Raw genomic sequence first — 12,708 nt, forward strand, 5'->3', positions numbered from 1 at the left:
GCAGCACTCGTTGTCACTTAACCATTTGCTCACCTATTAGCAATTCTTTAGTACCCCCAAATTTGGACATGGCCTTTGCATTGAAATTGTAATCCTAAAATTAGCCTTTCAGTATTTTCATGGCAGTCAGTAGACCTCTATGGATGCAGGGACTCAGAAATGTAGGATTCATCCCCAGCTGACCCTACAGTATGCATGTACTTCCTCCATGTTCAGTACAGAAAGGATTCTTATCGTCCCTGTGCATGTATTGTGATAACAATAAGGGGACAGTGTTGTGCAGTATGAGCTCTCCTTGTTTTTTACATTGTCCTTATAGTAATGCTCTTTAATAATCTTGGAAAAGGTGCCGTCGACCAAAATAATGTCAAATTGAGGCATATCATGTTCTCATGGAAGCGGTGTTTATGTCCTTATGTATTTATGTCCAACTATGTGTCTGTAAATGACTGCATACTAACTTAATGAACTAGAGAGTCTAAGTCCCTGCAGAGCATACAACCTTCTGAAATGCATGAAATGGAGTAACACAATATGAACACCGATTCAGTTTATTAAATCTTCTCAATTCCTCCATTATATTCTTCTGGGTAAATGGTAAAAGGATACCTGTATCTTGGTCATGAAAATAAGACTTCCTTTAAGTAACAGTTTTGACCAGCACATTTGAAGTCTGTCTGTCACTCCTTGATAACACTAGGCTGTGTTTAGTTTCTTACTGTGTCTTCCCTATAACAAACAAAAAGTCAAGATCTAGTTATTGGTCATTCTATCGAATGACCAAGTCTTTATTCTTTCCTGAACTCCCATCTCATTCACACCCATCATTTCCCCTTGGACCAATTTAATTTTAATGCATGAAATCACCCCTATTTACACTGAGCATTTTGCCCTCTGACTCAGCACCACATTGCTATTTCACGATGTCAAGGAGGCCCCTGAGTTGTGGCCTAAATGGTAGCCAGACTGGGAAGCATTCAGGGGTGAGGTGAGCTCTGACTCATCAAGCCTCACCTCTCCATCCAGATCTCATCTCGTATGTTCTACTGCATGGTGATTTCAGCCATCGCTGCTTCTTCCTGCCATTAACTTTTTTTTTTAAGTTCTAGAATTCATGTACCCAGATAAGCATGTCCAAAATTATAGATACATATTCACTTAGATGACTATCCCCATAAGTACAAATATTTTGCTAACTCCTCTTTGGAAATTACTTTCAAAAATAATTTTCCAGCTCTAGACACAAGGTGGGCTCATTACCTTACAGTCACTGAGGACCGTTCCTTGACAATAACCTATTTTATCCCCTTGCCACTGTTTTCTCTCTTGGCCCTCTCACTTTTTTTTTGCCCCCAGGTTATAAAAAAAGGCTTAGGAGTCTGAAAAAAGAAGTCTAGGGAACAGACTGAGATCAGCAGCCTGTGTGTGTGTGTGTCGGGGGGTGAGGGTGGGGGTATCCTCTTGCCAAACCTACCAGGAAGCAAGCTTAGTGAGAGAAATTCATCTGCGGGCTGTCTGCCAGCTACAAGAAGGAACATTGATATCATGGGTGTGACCAACTCTGTGTTGTGAATGTAAACCATCTAAATTACTACAACCAAATTTTAGGTCCAAGGAAAACTCAGATCAAAGAGGATTGCATATACAAAAAAAAATACTTCCTTCCAACTGTGTGGCTTTTAGGAAATAACTTCTACCTGTACGGTTTCAGAGCTCTAATTTATTTCATGTTTTAAAACACTTTGCAGTGAAAACCTATTTCGTAATATTAAACCCCCAGAAAGGAGGTCCTTACGGAAATCTAGTAAAAAGTAAAAAAGAAAAATCATCTTTAAAGACCCAATTGATAGAATCCAAGTGAGCAGAGCTCACTTATTTTGTGCCTGGTGATGAAGTGCCATAGTTAGGCTGATGGGGACAGCACAGAGTGATTCTGCCCCCCGGATGGGCACAGATCAGCATGTGTCCCAGTGCTTGTGTGAGAAGTGAGGGCCTCAGATCACCCCAGTTTGGGACGGGGGACACATTTATCCTGCTTTCCTCCTCGGGTCATTTGACCAAACCACCCTCATTTAGCCTCATGGTCCATCATCATAAGTGAACCCCTCTAGAGTCTTCCTTGTCATGGCTGTCATGGAGCCATGGCTTGGCTCCCTTGCCAAGTCTGAATGTACTTGAATTCGTCAGCACTACCTGGTTGGCTCTACACCAGAGGATCATGGGATGGCCTGCTCCTTCCCCCAGCATTCCAGCCAAATAGCAGGCAACTGCGTGTGCCCTCGCCTTGCAGGATCCCTTCTGCTGAGAAACTCATTCAGGAAAAGTACCCAGGTTCCCATGAAGGACCTAGGATGTCCTTGCTTGGTTTCCATTCTCCAGGGCAACAGGCAATGACCTGTAGGTTATGTATTCATTACTATGACAATCCCACTCTACAAGACGTTTTGCTTATCTCAAAGGAAGTACCCAGAAATGCTGGGAATGTCTCTCTGCATGCACTTCCTCTCCTAGCTATAGTGGACAGTGAACACCTGTGTGAAACAAAGCCACGGTCTCAAGTACCCATGTGCGGTTGTGTAACAGAAACATGGGAGTTAGAGCAGTTGGCCAGATGTTCCTACCTCAAAAGGATGGTTTCAACCTGCCGGCTAACAGAACGAGCTCAAGAGAAAATGACATTGAGAAACCAGCAAAGGTATGCCGTAGTGGGTTCCACAGGGCCAGAAGGCGATCATAATCTGGTGGAATATATGTGAGAGGCCGACAGCATGGGACTAGAGCAAATATCTAAAAGATGCCATTCTTGTCTCAGGCAACAAGATAGACTTCTAGACACTGTGATTTTAAGGCTATATCATAGCCAAAGGATTACTTTATAAACTCCACTGAAAGTTAGTTATTGTGTAAGACATTCTTGGAACCTTATTTTTTTAGTCCTTTTGTGAGGAAAGCCTCATGAGGTGGAAGAACAAATCTGAATGTTAATAAGTCTGTGGTAAGCAGAAGAAGAAAGACAGAGAGAACATATTGATGTCAGTGATTATGAGCTATGAAGAAAGGCCAAAAGAGGTGAGGGTAGAGGGACAGAATTTGGAAGAAAGCAAAATGAATCCAGAGAGTCGAAGAAACAGTCTGTGAGCAACAAAGGAGATGACAAATAGAGCATCAGGGACGATAAAAGAAATGATGAGATATTCAATGTGTGTGACTGCAGAGAGAGACACCAAGTTTGGGTGAACTAGCTGTACAATGGGAGGCAGGAGGAGCCAGGGGCAAGGATTTTGAAGAATGAATTCTCTGGCCAAGCTCAAACCACCCAAGGAGTGACTTTCAGACTTTAATGTGGGGACAGATACCCTAAGAAGCTTGTTTAGAATGCAGATTCCTTGACTCCAGCCCATGACAGTCTGATTTCCCTCTGTCGACAGAACAGGGAAATGTTCTTAAGAAGGGCCAGATGAGGGGCGCCTGGGTGGCTCAGTGGGTTAAGCCGCTGCCTTCGGTTCAGGTCATGATCTCAGGGTCCTGGGATCAAGCCCCACATCGGGCTTTCTGCTCAGCAGGTAGCCTGCTTCCCTTCCTCTCTCTCTGCCCGCCTCTCTGCCTACTTGTGATCTCTCACTGTCAAATAAATAAATAAAATATTTAAAAAAAAAAAAAAAAAAAGAAGGGCCAGATGAGAGTGCCTGGGTGGCTCAGTGGGTTAAGCCACTGCCTTCGGCTCAGGTCATGATCTCAGGGTCCTGGGATCGAGTCCTGCATCGGGCTCTCTGCTCAGCAGGAGCCTGCTTCCTCCTCTGTCTCTCTGCCTGCCTCTCTGCCTACTTGTGATCTCTCTCTGTCAAATAAATAAATAAAATCTTTAAAAAAAAAAAAAAAAAAGAAGGGCCAGATGATTTTGCCTTTTTTACACAGACGCAGGGTGATCGTCAGACCTCACTTTGAGAAAACTCGGCAGACAAAGCAGAGAAAACCTTACAGCTTTTGACAGCACCAACTTGTTTGAAGAGAACAAAGGGGCTTGTAGGTAAGGAATAGGCCCTGTGAACCGGTCAGGAAACAAGGGAGACCGACCTAGAATTATGGCCACAGAGCGAGAGATACCACAGGCAGGCATGGTGGAGCAAGATGGAGCATAGCTCCTCGAGTTTGCTTCCTGGATGTAGATCAGCCTTTGCTCTTTGCAGTTGGAGATGCCCCTCACCCCTATTGAGACCCGCCCCAAAAAAGCCACCTCAAAGAAGCCTCTGAAAATAATTAAGCATGATAATGCTGGATTATCTTTAATTAGAGGGAGGCTCTTGTGCACTCGGAGCTTTGGAGGGTCATCCTGCATTTGTTACAAGGGATCTGTCACCGTGCCACGGGCACATTATTCATCGCTTTCACCTCTGATCTCCCCCTCCTCTGAGCACAGCCCTCTGCAAGGCCCCTGCACTTAGGCCGCGGAATAAAAGAAATGCCCTCTCGCTGTTGCTGCTGCGTGACTCAAGGCCACGTCCTTCGGGGAGGGGGAACTCAGATCGATGGAATCTTCTCCGTCCTCTCCTTCATTCTGTGCTGACTGCTTGGTGCCAGGCCCTGGCCTCTGCCCGCAGTGCCAGCCTGTCCCTCGTGAGGACTTGGGTCCTCACTGCTGCGGGAGCAGGCGCCAGGCTGGAGCCCACAGAATGTAAGTGATGCCAATGCTGCCTCTAGGCCCAAGGAGGCCAGCGGTGTAGAATGAGAAGAGCCCCTAATGACCAGGGACTAGCAGAGCCCAAGTCATCTGTCACAGGGGACCGCAGGCAACTTCTGGGTGTTAACTATGTAAGTCATGGAAAAAGAATGAGAAAAAGCCAGGTAGAACACGAAGGGCAACCAGATGAAGACTGTGGCCATCTTTGACCAGCTCCTCTGCCTCTTCTGACTTTGTTTACCTGGGCAGAAATCCCCATACCTTCTACGGTTTACAATGAAATCCTTTTTCTTCTCTTTTCTGCACAAATTCAGGGCCCCACTCAGGGCCTCTGTACAGGGGCTCCCGCTTGCTGCCTTAGAATCAGTGGTTACCTGACCGCTTCTCAGAGAGCCGAGATCTGCTCTGTTCAATCCGCTTCCCAGCAACACAGAGGGTAATGCCCGCCAGAGATTGGCTGGACGGTGCGTGTTTGTGGAACTCAGAGTGAGACCATTCTCTCCTCCCTGGAGCCCATTCTTCAAGTTGCTAAGTTTTATATTAACAGAGCCCCCCGACACTGTCTCCTCAGGTTAGGGAAATGGAAATGTACTTAAAACAAGTAACACCTCAATTAATATCTCAAAATTAGGATCCAAATCCTGTCAAGAAACAAGGGTGGCCTTCAAGGTCAGAGCTGGGTCTCTCCTGCCCAGCCATACCATTGATTTCCAGGCTGCTGTTCCAACAACTGGGCCTTTTCTCTATACCTCTGTTGCCTCCCCTATAGTTAGGGATAATCATACGCCCTTCACACAAGGTCATGAGAAGGATTAGATGAGAAAACTGGTTTAAGAGCCCCTGGGAGGTAAACGCTCAGGTGTTTTTCCCTTTTAATTTTGGATTAGGCTGCTTTGGGCAGCTGATTTTCTCCTTTCCTGGGTCTTAAAATAACATTTCTGGTGTGCAAAAATACTAATGAAGTAGCACCTAAAGATTCAGTTAATAGCATCCACTTCACACTAGTTCTTGGAAAGTTCAAGGACGATAAGGCCCCGCACCACGACCAGCAATGTCTTCCCCCACCCCCAACCTCGTGCATGCATTGGTTTTATTTTGAATTGTTTACCAAAGATCGGCTGTGATGTTTTGACATACAGGGTTAAAAATCAAAAGCGAAGCTTCGGAGACATCCATACTACTTATTCACATTTAATTTGCAAGGAAAATGTGTGTGTAAATAGGGAAAAATCTCTCTTCTGGCAAATAACAGTCACGCTGTGTATTTGTAGGTCTTCGTACAAAACGGTCTTAGCATCGTTCTCTCTCATTGTAATGGGCTTCAAGGACTTCTCTTTGCTCTAAATGGGAATATTTACTGATCAAGAGCACGCTGTTGCATTCTCTTCTGCTGTAACCCGAGGAAACAGAACCTTTTCACCTCTGGAACTGGCGTTTCCATATTACTCATGCCAGTCTTTTCTCACTAATTTTATGATTATAATGAGGCAGTGGTGGACTAGTTAGCACAGATGACCTTCTAATTGAAAGACTGTAAATTCAATCTCCATCGCTGGGCCCCGACAGAAATTTAAATAAATATAGCTCCTAAAACCCTTGTGATGGGCTGGCCTAATGACCAGGGGCTAGCAGAGCCCAAGTCATCTGTCACAGGGGACCGCCGGCAACTTCTGGGTGTTAACTACGCGAGTCATTAGAAGCAGGTTGCCCTCGCGAAGCCAAGAGTGATGAGGGACGTTTCCCCTGGCTTTGATTCGGGCACTGTGCCTTGCTGTCCTGTAACAGATGCCAAGTTGCTTTTTTGTCAAAATGCTTCCTAACGTGGGAGCCTGAACACAAGAGGAAGCTGCCTTCTCAAAGGGGACCTAAGCGGACAAGAAAAGCCTTCTCTACCAAACCCCCTTTTTGTCCGCTGCCATTTATAGATTCAGATGCAATCAGCTGCCCAGGGTGGTGTTGACATCCTCGCCATGCTTGCTGTATTCGCCACCATTTTTCACCCCCATGACCTTGGACAGCAATCCAATTCAGGTTTCCAGAATGAACTGCCCTGAGGATCAAGATGGGTATGGAAATGGTCAGTCCGAAGAAGGAATCCATGGAGCTATAGTGCTGGCAACGTTTGTACCGAATAATTGAGTACTTGCCCTTGATGTGTTTCTGACCTTCCATTTTGGCTTGAACGTCTCTCTCTCTCTCTCTCTCTCTCTCTCTGTGTGTGTGTGTGTGTGTGTGTCTCATTGTGAGCCACCTTAATTCTCTTTTGGAAACAAGTGGTATACTTTTTTTTTTTTTTTAAACAAACTGGCTGTTTTAAAATGTGTCCCTGGACCTTGACAACCACCACCTAAAAATGGCCCCATATTGCTGACAATGTCTTAAAGCTGGTTATTGGGTTGTCAGCATGGGTGCGTCTTTATCCTGAATATATCACACAAACACAATGGAAATTTCCCATTGCCTTTAAAGTTTTGCATTCTGTATATTTGGTTGTTAGACAAATAGAGCAAGCTTTGCCGACTTCATTTTCATTCTTGGCAGCATGTTTTTATCATAAGGCAGATAGTCATTAATTTACAGAATCAACGCTGGGAACAGCTTTTGTGATCTCATATTAAATTTTCCCCTGAATCCGCCCCTTGGCAAAAATTACTCACATCGTTAAAAAATATTTAATTAGGCTGTAGTTTATACCCAGCTCACTGGGGAAATGTTGGAATTAATATGATTTGCATGAATTCTGTTTCTCTTTTTCTGTCAGAGATTAGTTTTGAATTCAGTTCAGAGGGTCGTTGACACTGCCAAGGACTCACAATCGTGAAGGTCAAACAGGTAGCAAATACTTCCCCTGGGTAGGTTCCCTGAAAAGACAGCTCAAAATTGCTTTTAATTATGGGTTACCTGAAAGGCCACTTGCTGTTTTTATTTTTCCACAGATCTCTGAAACACTGCACGATTGGAAGTTTTAGGTAAACCATTTTATTCCCAACTAAAACAGGCTGGTTTTTGTGTAAAGCTAGATAGATGTGCCTAGCTGTGCAATACCCAAATAATTTTCTCAGCTGCTCACTGATTTCTGTAGGTTATTCACAAAGGAGAAAAGTCTCTTGGCTTTGTACTGGGGATATGGATAAAGTAGTCTTATAAGACAGCCAGCCAGCAGAGAGTATATTTTCTACATAGCAATGTATCTGCTTGCTTAATTCTCTCTCACAAGATAAGATACAATGTTTAGTTATGCATTTCCTTGTTTATTCTTCCGTGGGTCAGGAAAAAAAAAAAAAAACCTTAGGGAATTCACCATCCTATGCCATTTTTTTTTCAAAAGAAAATTTAATGGAATATTTAATTAATAATCTAATCAATCAATTAATCTCAGTTACATAAGTGTTGAAATCTAATTCCTTTTCACAGCTATATCAATAAAAGAAGTGAAATGGCTATCCACTTATCAGGATAATAGGAAACTGTTACAGACACAAAGAAAAATTGACATTGTATTAATTCTGCTACACTGGCCCTGAATTTGCCAGTGTTCCCAGAGTTTCCTTTGCATCTTAGACAAATTTCAGTTCACTCTCTGGTTCTACCAGATACACCTCTTAAGGCATAACCTTTCCTAATGGGGAGAAAAAGAAGTCATGATTAGATTCTTGAGGGAGAGAGAGAGAGAGAGTGAGTGTGTGTGTGTGTGTGTGTGTGTGTTTCTTTTTCCTTTTCAATTCCCAAAGATTTCGTCTTTGTAATCCAAGAAAAGGCACACTCCAATAGTGAAAGGGCATTTAAACTTTTTGGACATTACCTCTGTCTTTACTGTTGCATCTTAAGTCTAAAAACTATAAACCATCTGCTATCAAAATATGTACAGAGCATACCATGCTGCTGACTGGCCAACTGTTGATGAATAAATATTTATATTTCAAGTGATTTATCCAGGGCTTCTTTCAGCACTGGAAAGATGAGAGTGAGTTTGACCCATGATTCTAAAAATCATGTGTGAATTCCCTCCTAGGGAATGGATGCCAGGTGTATCTATTGCGATAATGGCCTTACTCGGGAACACAGCTAATAAACAACAAAACATGTTCTAGATTATTCTAAAAGTGTTCTAAATGGAAAGAAACATAAAATGAGAAAAGGGAGGAAAACCGGGATTTCGGAGTGCATAGGTTTTGCTGGACATTGCCATGGTGGTTTATACACACAACCTTATTTAGTCCACAAAGTACCTGGTAAGATAAATACAATTGCTCCATTTTAAAGGTGAGGAAGATTCAGTTCAAAGAGGCAGCACAGACAGACCATCTTTTTCATTCAGTCATTTCTTTTACAGAGGAATGTACTGAACCTAAAGAGAATAAATAAGCCCCACTCAGTAACAAAGTTTGTCTCAAATATGAGGCTGGAAGCCACATCCCCTTCACCTTCTCTCGGTGTGTCTAAATTTTCCCAAAGGCCTCCTGAGACCAGCTCAGACTAGAAAAGGTTTTTTGTTGTTGTTTTTAATATTTATTTATTTGAAAGAGCGAGTGCACGTGTACACGTGTGCACACTGGAGCAAGAGCAGGGGGAGGGGAAGAGGGAGAAAAGTCAACTCCTCACTCTCCTCACTGAGTGGGGTGCCCAGTGGAAAGGTTGGACCTTGCAACCCTGAAATCATGACCTGAGCTGAAATTAAGAGTCAGATGCTTAACCAACTGAGCCACACAGGCAACTGGAAAAGGTGTTAAGTAAAAAACAGCATAGCCATTTTCCCTATACTTTTATTAGCTTATTTAGCTTTATTTGTGTTGCAGCAAGCCGGTTCAACCCTTCTGCTTTCCTAAGATGCAGGCACGTGGCTTTGTAAAATGTTTGACACAACAGGGTAGATGTACACCTTCCCCTCTAGTAGAAGGAAATTCATACAAACAATCACATATTTACAATATTCTTTTTAATATATTAAGACATTTATTAACAAGTGCTTGCTGTTTGATCTTTTTGAAAAAATCAAGTTGCACGTTTTTACTACAACTTAAAAATGAGGTTCTTAAAACTCTCAACTTGACCAGATAGGAAACATTTTAAAAACCTTTAAATGTGTATTGAGAAAAGCCAGGCTTTAAAAGAGAGAGAGAGAAAGAAAAAGCATTTGTCATTGGATGTCTTTAAGGTAAAAATGAGAACCACCCCCCACCACCACACAGATAATGCAGATAGTTCTAGTTATCTGGTCAGTGGGCAAAAAGCAAGCCCTTAATGTCTCCAGCTCCAGTCTTTTGTTTATTATCTTATTGCTAGAATTTCATGTTCATTTCTTCTTGGTGGATGACTAAACTGGATGATGGTAGAGATGGTAAGCCAGTATTTCCTCAGCCCCACCCTGCTCTGTGGCGGAAGGGACCACTCCTCAGCAGGTGAACAGGTTGCTTTTGTGACCTTGCCTTCTTGTGGTTTAGGGTTTGCTGGGCTTCACTGAAGTTGAGGGGGTACTGGATACCGGTGCACAGGTGGCTGCTGACCTTAGGTCTTCGCTCGTTGACTTTCCTTGTGTTCCTCACTGTCATCCTTTCTGGGCAGTCTTTGGCGAGGAGGTGCCCAGCTGCAGGGTGATCTCTAACTGCCATGCATATGCTCACTGGTCTGCCTTATCCTGCAAAGGGGCTGGAGGGCCCTCCAGCACCTCCCCCTGTGTGGGGGTGGGGCGGTGGTTGGAAGACTGTGGCTCTGCTCTGTGCCTGTGGCCACCTGGCAGCCATGGCCTGCAGTAAGACTCATATGGTGGCGGCCTGGCCTCAGAGCCCTCTCCGCCTGTTCTCCTCTGCCTACTCTTCCTGTGTAATTCTGTGGGAATTGCTGGACCTGGAGAGCCTTGTAATGGTTAGGGTCTACTATGTATTTACCACCTTGCTCTGGAGCTCGACCAGAGCCTGTCCCATTTGCTGCCTCCACACCGTTTCTCTTTCCTCTACATCCAACTCCACCATATCTCCCTCTCCCACCCTAGCAAGGCACTTCCTGGGGTCCTAGCTCTATGGCGGGGGTGTTGGGGTGTACAAATACCTCTTCCTTACTGTCATTCCTGGTGATGAAACCATGTAAGTTTCTGACAGCACTGACCCATTTTGCTGTTGCAAAACCTTCGCTGTAATGACCTTCTTGTCTCCCCCTCACCCCACCAGGCACCTCGATGTGAGAGTCGGGCTGGGGGCGGCTGCTGGGTCCCTTGCTTTCAGCGCAGGTGGTTCTACTCTGGACTTCCTGCAGTCCGCTCTCCGTTCCCCATCCAATTCGCATATTTATGATCTTCTTGTCTGAATATATGAAAACCAAAAAAAAAAAAAAAAAAAAAAGCCTTAAAGACAGGGAGAGAGCGCTGCGAAACTGAAGAAATTGTACAAATGCCAGTAGGACGAGGGACATTAACTCAGCCTTGCAAAAGGATGCAGGTGACTCAGGAAGCTGGAAGAATCCTTTTCCATTCAGTGTGTGGCTATTACTGCTGTTTGCTTTTCCTTCTCCTGTAGTCCCCTTACTTGATGAGCACAAAGCCTCAAGGAGTCCCTGTTTAATCCTCACGTCTAAGGTGGCCAGTCTCAATGTTTCATCCCCTGGTCTCAGAAAACGGCAGAGTGGTTACATGCCATTTGTATCCAGTTTTCTATTTGAAAATAAATATCACATCCTGTCTTCTTTCATTCTGAGCAGAAGTAAATTATGAGAACAATTCCTGAGAATACAGTCTGTCTTCCAGGGTCACCAGTTTTCTTATGTACTGGGTCTGCCCCTACTGTACTCCCTTGGGCTCCCCACCCTTCCTCCTGTGCCCCCTCCCATTCCCCCCCATTCCTATTCATATGCTCATGAGGCAAAAAATAAGCATAGTATCAAACTCCTGCCATTTAATCACGCTGTTTTCACAACTATATGTACTTGAGGAAGATTATGGTTGAGATACATTGAAAACACGAGTTGTACCAGTTTAGGAGATTTCTAACTATTTTGCAAATATTGTGCTAATGGTATGGCATGTGTTGATTTGTCTTATGAATTCTGATTTGGGGGGTGAAAGAGTCCATACAGGTAATAATTATTATCGCGATGGCTACCATTTATTAACTGCCTGTTGTATGCCCAGCCCATTACTCATCTCAACAATGCTAAGTAGCAAAGTCTCAGGTGAGAAAATGGAGGCTTGGCAAGGTTAAGCAAGCTCACACGGGCTCACACAGGCACGGACATAGCTAGTTGTTAAAGCTTAGCCTTTCCAAGTCCAGTCAGTGCAATGTCTCAAACAAAGCAGAGCGCTGGGAGGCGAGGCAAAAGAGATTCCCTGCCCTGATCAAGCCCCCTCAAGTTCAGGATCTAAGGTCTTCTCTCTGACTTACAATGATAACAACCCAAGGTTTCAGGGAGGAGGGAGGCAACATTCCAGAAAGCATTTTGAGATCAGCGGTTTATCAAATCAACAAATATTTATTGAGCACAGTGCTAGGTATCTTGGGAACTATCAAGATAAGTAAGAGATCATCCCAGACCTTAAGAAGCCTGCATTTTAGAAAAGGGTTACATAATAAGTGTATCAATAGCTCAGTAGAAAAGTGTTACAGTTCCTTCAGCTCCTGGAACAAGTCATTTCTAGTTCTTCTACAAGTCTGACATTTTTAAGACTGGAGATGAACACTGTTTTCCTACAGCGCACGTTCAGTTGTTTTAGGAAAGAGCGAGAACAAGGGAGTCAGTACATATTTCATCTGGCCCCACATTAATACCTCCCCAGACCAGTTCCTGATGACTTGACACTGTTCTGGCCACGAATGGCAAAAATAATCCCCACAGATCTAGTTTGCCCATAAAATTGTCCAAATATACAACATTAATTATGCACATTATGTAAAAAGATAATAGTGTTACCTGTCCAGTGGGGTGGGGGGTGGGAAGGAACGCATCTTAGCAGATAACGTTCTGTTCCAGCTGAGGAATGTCAGATTGACTGCAGGAGGTGAGAGAAATGCTGACTTTTCCAACCAAAGATTGCCTCTCACTCA

At 43.9% G+C, this 12,708-nt stretch overlaps 1 protein-coding gene and 1 long non-coding RNA gene across 2 annotated transcripts in view; one reads left to right on the plus strand and one right to left on the minus strand.

Annotated features, from left to right (window-relative positions):
• Positions 1–12,708, plus strand: part of NPAS3 (neuronal PAS domain protein 3) — an 840,712-nt gene that overhangs the window by 690,094 nt on the left and 137,910 nt on the right.
• The window catches only part of LOC116591251, a 210,024-nt gene continuing 206,948 nt past the window's right edge, over positions 9,633–12,708 (minus strand). The window contains exon 4 of the long non-coding RNA XR_004285908.1: positions 9,633–10,974. This is a non-coding gene — a long non-coding RNA (uncharacterized LOC116591251). The remainder of the gene's footprint in view (positions 10,975–12,708) is intronic.

The sequence above is a fragment of the Mustela erminea genome, chromosome 5, assembly GCF_009829155.1.
Source record: "Mustela erminea isolate mMusErm1 chromosome 5, mMusErm1.Pri, whole genome shotgun sequence".
Classification (NCBI taxonomy): Eukaryota; Metazoa; Chordata; class Mammalia; order Carnivora; family Mustelidae; genus Mustela; species Mustela erminea.